The sequence below is a fragment of the Anopheles nili genome, chromosome X (assembly GCF_943737925.1).
Source record: "Anopheles nili chromosome X, idAnoNiliSN_F5_01, whole genome shotgun sequence".
Taxonomy (NCBI): domain Eukaryota; kingdom Metazoa; phylum Arthropoda; class Insecta; order Diptera; family Culicidae; genus Anopheles; species Anopheles nili.
In genome coordinates, this window is record NC_071293.1 from 5,155,370 (window position 1) to 5,163,475 (window position 8,106).

The window sequence follows — 8,106 nt, forward strand, 5'->3', positions numbered from 1 at the left end:
CGTCACAATGAAAACCATGCTCGGGCGATGGAGCTCTGGCAGGATAACAGCTGTTCCTGCACGGATGGTGGATGAAATGTACTATACCCGAACGCTACCGAGTCCGCGCAACACGAAGTGTAGCCGAAGTCTTGTGGAGAATGGTTTACGCGAAAGCTTCCGGACTTCGGCAGGACATTCTGCAAGGTGCTGGCTTACTGACATGTTCGAGGTTTCCAATTGCTCTTGATTTTCACGACGAAATGTTCAGATATGTTTCATTTCGTAAGGGATAAGATTTGGGGCACTGTTTTCTGTCGCCCTTGGGAGATGCAGCACACACTTTTTCAGGATAGCAAGAATAGTACCTTCACTGCTTATGATACTAGTACTTCTGTTTCAGAGAAGAAAGAAACATAGACAATCACATAAATGAGCAACATTTGATTAAAACGCTGTGGAACTTTGAGAATGCTTAGATTTCGAGATCAAGTTGAATAAGTTGACGTTAAGCATATCACCTGGCGAAGAATGCGCAGCAGTTCCAGTGCGGTGCCTGATTAGAGACCTATATTAGTCAGCACTGGTGAGACTGGCGAGGTAAACGACCGGCACCCACACCACCACTCGAATAATTGAATCATCTGGTCGGATGTCGGCCCCGATTCATTTCCAATGTGGAACCTACAGCCAGTTTGGTCATGCCTTCTCACCATTAGTGTGCCTAATGGCGAACCGCTCGAACGTCCAGCTCGATTTATCGCACCTCTCGCCAGCCTGGTTGACCACAGGCACGGTTCACACGGGCGGGTTGAGGATTTAAACGTTAATTGACGGATTTCCGCAAATCCATTCCACTATCTCCTCGCATTTCCCATCGAAGGATGGCGCCATCTACGGTTTGATATGGGCATCCAAAATGGCTCCCGTGCACCCCCAATCCACGCCAAGCTGTCACTTTTGATGTCATTCCTCGAAAATGCACCGCAAACGTGTGCAGGGACGCAAATTAGATTAACGTATCAGGTAGCTTTTGGTGTGCAGGTACCATTTTGGGGCACGGTTTTAATTATGCCCATTTTGCCAATTCTCACAGCTACGGCTAACGTTACGGGCTTTTTGACGCCCCACTAGGTTCCGGTGACTGGAACAGGGCCAAAATGAACCAACATGGTATAAAACCCGCACAAAAAATTGACAAAACATAAATGAATTGAAGCCGCAGTGGATGCGATGTTGGTTGTTTTTTTTTTCACGAAAAAGCAGCCACTCATGATGTGTTCCGCGAGATGTATACTAAAATTACCTGCAACATTGTCGCTGGGTTCACACAAGAGCAGTTATAGTGGCTATATCCGAGGTTTGTCAACGTTATTTGACTCCGCGAGCTTCCCTGTCGCTTCTGTTGTCGGTTGTTTTTGAATGTAGTATGATTTCATTTTAGAATAATCCAAGCAAGCTTATTAGCATTGAAAAAGAGGCCTGAAACTGTCTATTGGGCACGAATCCTTATCGATAACTCTAGAGCTTTCCTCATAACAGCAGAAGGAGCAAGAATTGCTAAAGGAACTAGTGACTAATGGATAATATTGTAATTAAAAAAATGTAATTTTCAACCACTGAAGAGATTTAGATCAGACGCAGTGCATGTTTGGCATCACTGTTGACCAGTTATTCGCCACATTTCGGATCGTTTCCCGCGAGTATTTACACCTAACCATCTAGACATCGTGCAGATTGTTGAACTATAAAAATCGGTTCTTTTGGCCATTCATTTTTCGCTCAAAGACATGATGTCCAAAAGCGCGAGGTTCCGGTGGTGGAAGGACCGCTTTTGTTCTCGGGCATGTTGCGTATCCCGCATTTTGTGTTTTCCGGGGCTTAATTAATAGTGTCCTAAATTGGAAGGACAGGATCAAACGCTCGCGCCGCTTTGTTAAGACGCCATGGAACGGAAATAGACGCGGAAATAGGCGTGTTGGGGGACGACAGAAAAAAAGGACGCAACTTTTTTTTTCTCTCTCTCTCTCTCTCTCTCTTATCGTAAACCCGAATACCCGAAAGACAAAAGCCTTCGACAGGACAAGATGGATGCTTCACCAATGGACGGCTAACGAGCAGTGTAAGGCATAAGGGGGGCCTTTTTTTTGCTCGCTTGTAGTGAAAACAAGGGTGCAAGGGTAGGAGAGTTTGGCAAGGGGTAGCATTTTATTTGGGTGTCCTTTGCGTGAACCTTCCACCCGGCTCCCCGGCGCCAGCTTTAATTTTATTCAACGAAAAAGAAAAACGTTGTGGAGTAAGAGGGAGGGGGGTGGATGGAAAAGGGGGAGGGGGACGTAAAAATACATCCTTCCCATCATGTCGGTTCGTTTAATTCCGATCCGCTTTTTCGGCTCGTTACGCGGATCGGCCGTCCCTCGCTGACCGGTCCGTTGCACAATCGCCACAAGCCGGCCACGCTAAAAGGAAAACAAAATAATATAACCAACAACCCGGCGAAAGGGGTGCAAAAGGTGACCGGAAAGGGAATTGGTCGCTATAAACTGGTGGTACTACCGCTTCCGCTTCGATGGCCACGGTCGGGCCGTTGGTCCGGATCAGCTCATCGGGACGCCACGTTGGGAAATGCATCACAGCGTGACCACCCCAAAGGTTCGGTTTCGGTGACGGAGTTGAATTTGGTGTGCAATATTTTGCTCCCATTACGCTTCCTGTCATCGGTGCCAATTGACACGCACTAACAAGCACGTTAGTGCACTGTCAAAGCGCGCTATCACGCGCGCAAAACGTCAAACGGCAGTCATAACGGCGAGTAACGCATGCTACTAGCTCTACCCTTTCGATGCGCTTAAAGACCGCGTGTGGAAGCTTTCGCTCATAAGACAATAATGCGCACGTTTCCCTTTCCTGTTACTCGGTTGTCCATTCACTTCCCACCAGGAACGGAAGGCAGCATTTTTGTAAATCAAATCACCACTCACTGGCGCTGGGTAAGAGAATGTGGTGCATAAAATATGCAGCATCCATTTGCGGAAGCTCGCATTTTGTTTTATGCGCTACCACATCGACTTTGTTCGCCGTTCCCGACGGGCCTGCCAGTAAGGCAGAGCGGAAGGGCGTTTTTATCGTCATTATTTCTTGCTCCGATACGCCATAAATTGTAAATATTACGGTGCGCCACTGCACACTGCCGTAACGCGTGTAAAACCGCGTTAGCTCCGGTGAAATATGGCGCCCCGCTCTACCACGATCGATTCCGGTAGTACGCGGGAACCAGCGGCGTCCTCGTCCCTCCTGCGGAGAACACCAACCGATGGTGCACCTGTGACGTTTTTCGCCTATAAAATAGTGGCGCGTGGTCAAGACGAGCTAGTAGTTCCGTCACCGTCCTGCGGTGGCTGTCAAGCGCGAGCCGTTTAACGGATGAGACCTGGGAGCGTCCAATCGGGAAGAGAGCTGGGAGCCATAAAACTGTCATAATTGTGCCAGGCCGTAAACACACACGCTGGCGGAAGCGTGAGCTATGAGTGGCAGGTCCCGCGACCGCGTGGAGCCGATGTAACAGGTTCGTCCTCGGGCGGGCAAAGGATGAGGGAGCAAATAGTACCGGAACAGAAAAATGGTAGGCAGAAGAACGGCGCGCTTTTTCACACCGCTGAAAAAGCATTATGATAATTTGCCGCCGGCGCAGGTGGGGTGGCGGTTTGGGGGCTGGAAGCCATTTGCAGCGAACATAAATCACCTGCTTCGAGCCCGTTTGGTCGTGTAGAGGGAGTAAAGGATTACCGAGCTGCGTATCGCAAACGGGTTTGGGTTCTAGCAGGTGGGCGAGCAGAGCGCACGTCGGGAAGTATGTGTAGAAGAGAATGGAGGGTGAATGAATTGTGGCATGAATAGAAAATATTAATATTTGCCGGTTATAGGTTAGGCTTCCGGAGTAGATGGACGAGTTTTAGTTGACATCAAACTTCAAAACCCGGCGAACACGTGAAGCTCGCAAATTTTATGTCGTATAAAACTGAGGCTTTTTGTCGTAAGCAGTCATTCTTATTGACATATTGATTCTGGAATATACGGACCGATTACTTCGATTCGCAAGGATCATAATCATTACGCACATGTTGATTACATGCGTGTTTTGTAATCATTTCCATCGCCATCATTCCGTTAAGTATTGAGGCTGACGGTTAGAACTGTCACCTCCATGTGCTACTACCAGCTGCAGTGTTGCCATCTGCTGCCAAACCACGCTGTTGACAAACATCCCAAAGACAAACGACTCTTCGTGCATTCCGACCCCACGCACCGGTGAAACGCAAATAAATCGCGTCTTCTTAGCGCATTTTTCGCACCGAACGCAAATGCCACGTGGCATCGTACCCCATCCCCAAGTGCCGCATTCATGCCGCTCAAACGTGTCTCGTGTCGGTGAATTAATACACTTTTTTTTCTATCCCTCTCTCTCTCTCTCTCTCTCTCTCTCTCGCTCTCTCTCTCTTTGTATGCATGGCGTTGTTAGCGCAGGCATGCCAAATTAGATTTGCGTGCAAAGCAGCGCGAAATAAATGGTTTGCTCAAATGTTATTAACGAATGAGTGGGAAAGAGCAGCTCATGAAACAGCAACCCTCCTCTCCTCCCTCCCCTCCCCCCCCACGATCCTACCGTCTTCCCTCTCTTCCATTTGCGAGTCCTTCCGCAAATGGGTGAAATTCTTCAAAGGAAGCCTATTTTAGGGATTCCTTCGTTTTCGATCATAATTTGTGTTCCTAGCGTAGGGGAGAGGGAAGCTGAGGAGAGGGAGGGGGGGGGGGGAATGAGAGGTATACGGGCCCAAGCCAGGTAAGAATTTGAGACAGCCGTCATGACAGGGCTACCCGAGCCCCCTTACCGTTGACAGTTCCACAATGGAGGCGCCTGGTGCCGCTTGAAAAATGGGTATTTTTGAGGGGGAGGGGGAGCGAATGGTGAGACGAATGCGGTGGTAGGTGGCAGCGAAATTGAGTTTCACGTTTTCCCGCTCGGGTGCGCCCCCGAAGCGTGGAGTATGTGCGTGCGTGGGCTTCATTTTTACAACCATCGATACTTTACGGGGCTTCGGGCGCACCGTTCGGTGGCTCCCTTTTTTCCGCCTTCCTTCCGGTGGTGCACGCACGCGAGTTTCCACGAGCGTTTCCCGACTCAAATAGGGGCCCCCGTGCTGGGTGGGTGAGGTCACGGGAGGAAAAGTAAATTAAAACAGTGCAAAAGTTTTCCCATGTAAACTGGCGCGATTGGGAGTCGCAGGAAAGCCTATTACGGAGCCACCGGAAGCGGGGGGGGGGGGGGGGGGGGGGGTGTGGGATGGGGTGGGCAGGTGAGGAAGTGAAACAAGGGCAGGGCGAGGTACTGGGCCACTGGAATACGACGTTTCGCTTTTGATCTCACTGATCGAAAGGTCCTTACGAACGAAGGCAGATCATCGCGGAGTGGGTCGGGGTGAACTGCATGATGTAGGAGGGGAAGGAGAGGGGGAAGGAGAGGGAGAAAAGCGGACGAAGGTGGAGGAGTACATTGACGCTGATTGTCGTGTAACATGGTGGGAGTATTTTTTTGTTTTGGGCTTTTCCGTTCGTCCTTTCGCTGAATTGGTAGCCCGTGCAGAACGAAACGTCCTTTCGGTGGAAGTGTTTCGCGACGGAAAGGTGAGAAATGTCGAGTGAGCGGGAAAAATTCGCTTGTATTTTTTTTTTCACCTCAAAGCGCAAATGTTGAAAGGGCGCGTGTTTGTTTTCCGCAACACTTTTCTGTCTTCCGGTGTGTACGATGTGTATCTACGCCAAATTCCCAAGTTCCGACCGGAACCAGGCGCTGAGGGACAAAGAGTTGCTCTTTGCCTTGCTCAAGTTGTACCGAAATGATCGAAAAAGGAGTTTTTGTTTCATAAAGTTTAACAGAGTATACTGAAACACACGTGATGCCGTTTACAGTGGAGAGTTCGATGGATGAACGCTTCAATTTTAAACCGTAACTGCCGGTTGACAACCTATTTGATAAAAAAAAAACGTGTGTATAGAGCGAGACAAAAACCTGCTCGTAGCAAATCCGTACGCAAGCACATCCACAGTGTGTTGAGGCAGAAGCAATCGTCCACAATTTGTCACACAATCACCGCAACACGGTTGGGTTTGCGAGAGAAACAGAAGAACGCTTCGCCCACCAGAGGGCCAGCAGCGGAAGCACGTGCTAATGGTGGACGAGAGAACACACGGAAGACAAAACCGGCGATCGGAGACGGAAATAGTCACTCAAGTAACTTCCCGGCGTGTAGGGACCAAACAAACCAAAAAAAAAAGAAGCTGCTCGGTAGAGCAAAAATGGCAAATGAATTGAAACTTTGCTGCAAAACGAGCGCGAAATAGCGCGCAGTGTGGTTGTGACGTTTGCTTTTTGCAGGCTATTGTCACATTCTCCCAACTCCGGCTGGAGCTTTTCGTGCGGAAGGTTTTCACTTTTTGCGCCCGATAATCGGCCTCACACACCGTGCGAGGATGTTGGAAAAGGGCTATCAATTTTACACCACCATCCGTGGGTGCTTGCGTTTTCCGGATGTGGAACGTTGCAAACCGTTAATGAGAAGTTGGCTGACAGGCACAACCTGACACATTTGTTTGGCAGAAGAGCGGGTTTTTTGGTCGAAGACTGAAAGACCCTAAAATCCCTTACACCAGAACACAATCGTCCTGGCTGGCATCGTGACTGGCGTGAGCGAATTATGAGCCTGTCTTTAGCTGGCCGTAAACCGTGGCTCCTGGTAGTTTATTTTTGTCCGCCAGGTTTAGACCACCCAGCGGTTGTGCGTTTATGACGCACGGTTCGGTGCTGCACGGTCGCGGATTTTATATCACACGTTCGGGGGCGCAAGTGATGTGCCGGCGCTTTTTGGCTAGCGCTAGAAGTGTAGAAGTTGGAGAAAAGCAACAAAACAACAGCAAAAACCGCCTGCTGAATGACGATAAATCGCGTGGCTGGTTGCGTTCTGTAGCAGCTCGCAGGTAACGTTTAATTGAGCGCCATGGTTTGGTTCCCAGCGCTTTGTGACGTTAAAGCTTGTTGCTTAGGTTCCGTCGGACGACACCGGAGAAGGTGAGGTGCAGTCATATTTCTGCCGCCTGACGTACACCGAACCAAACGGCCGCCGTCAGATGACAAATGGGCGTCCGTCTGGGTTTTTTCTTTCGCTGGAATAAAAACGTCAACCACAGCACAAACACACGATGAATAAATCAATACATGAATCCACGTCCAATCGGTCTTCGAAATGCAGTACATCACACGCCAGCTGCGATCGCTCTGCTGGCGAAGGTGATACCAAAACGAGCTCCAACGAGGCACCGGAAATGCTCTACAATAACGCCAGATCCTTACCGGTGCCGAAATGTTCCGGAACTCCGCTCTCTCAGCTCCCCTTCGGTCACCACAGAAGATGAAGTTTAAATCGGCAATGATGATGGGCTCCTCTACACCCATGGGTAGGCGCTTGTCAGCGACGGTTCGAGCTTCGTCACGCTCCCTAGAGCGGTCCTTTTTGCTATCCTCCCGTGATGATGTGCCACTTCGAGGCCATTTATTGCGGTACCGCACGCCACACCAATGACGGCTCGCTGCTCACCGTAATGGCCGCCGTTTGGGGTCGTTCGTTCTGTCAAACCATGCCGGTGTGCACAGGGCAGCATTTCACAACGGGGCTCCCTCGGGGTTGGGTGTTTGGTGGCTCATTTTCCGCAGTTTACATCGCTGCGGCTTACGTCCTTTCGGGTAGGGCCGGGTTGATGTATCGCTGGGGAGTGCTGCAGTTTTCCTGGGGAGTGCTGCTCCGGGCTCGTTCCGGTGTCTTGTTTGGGTTCGAGCAACATGCAGTTGTTCGCGCTTTCGGCTCGGGCGCAGTGTTTATTTTATCCAACGAGAAACACGAGACAAAAAAAAAAACCAGCCAGCAAAAAGCACCCAACAACGTAACGCTTTCGTACCAAGCCAAGCTGATGGTGGATGCCGCACGCGAGTACACCCCTGAAGGCTCGTGGGAAGGTTTTCCTTTACCAACACGCAACGTGATCCGTGGTTAGCCGCTGATGGGTACGTGAGCTAAC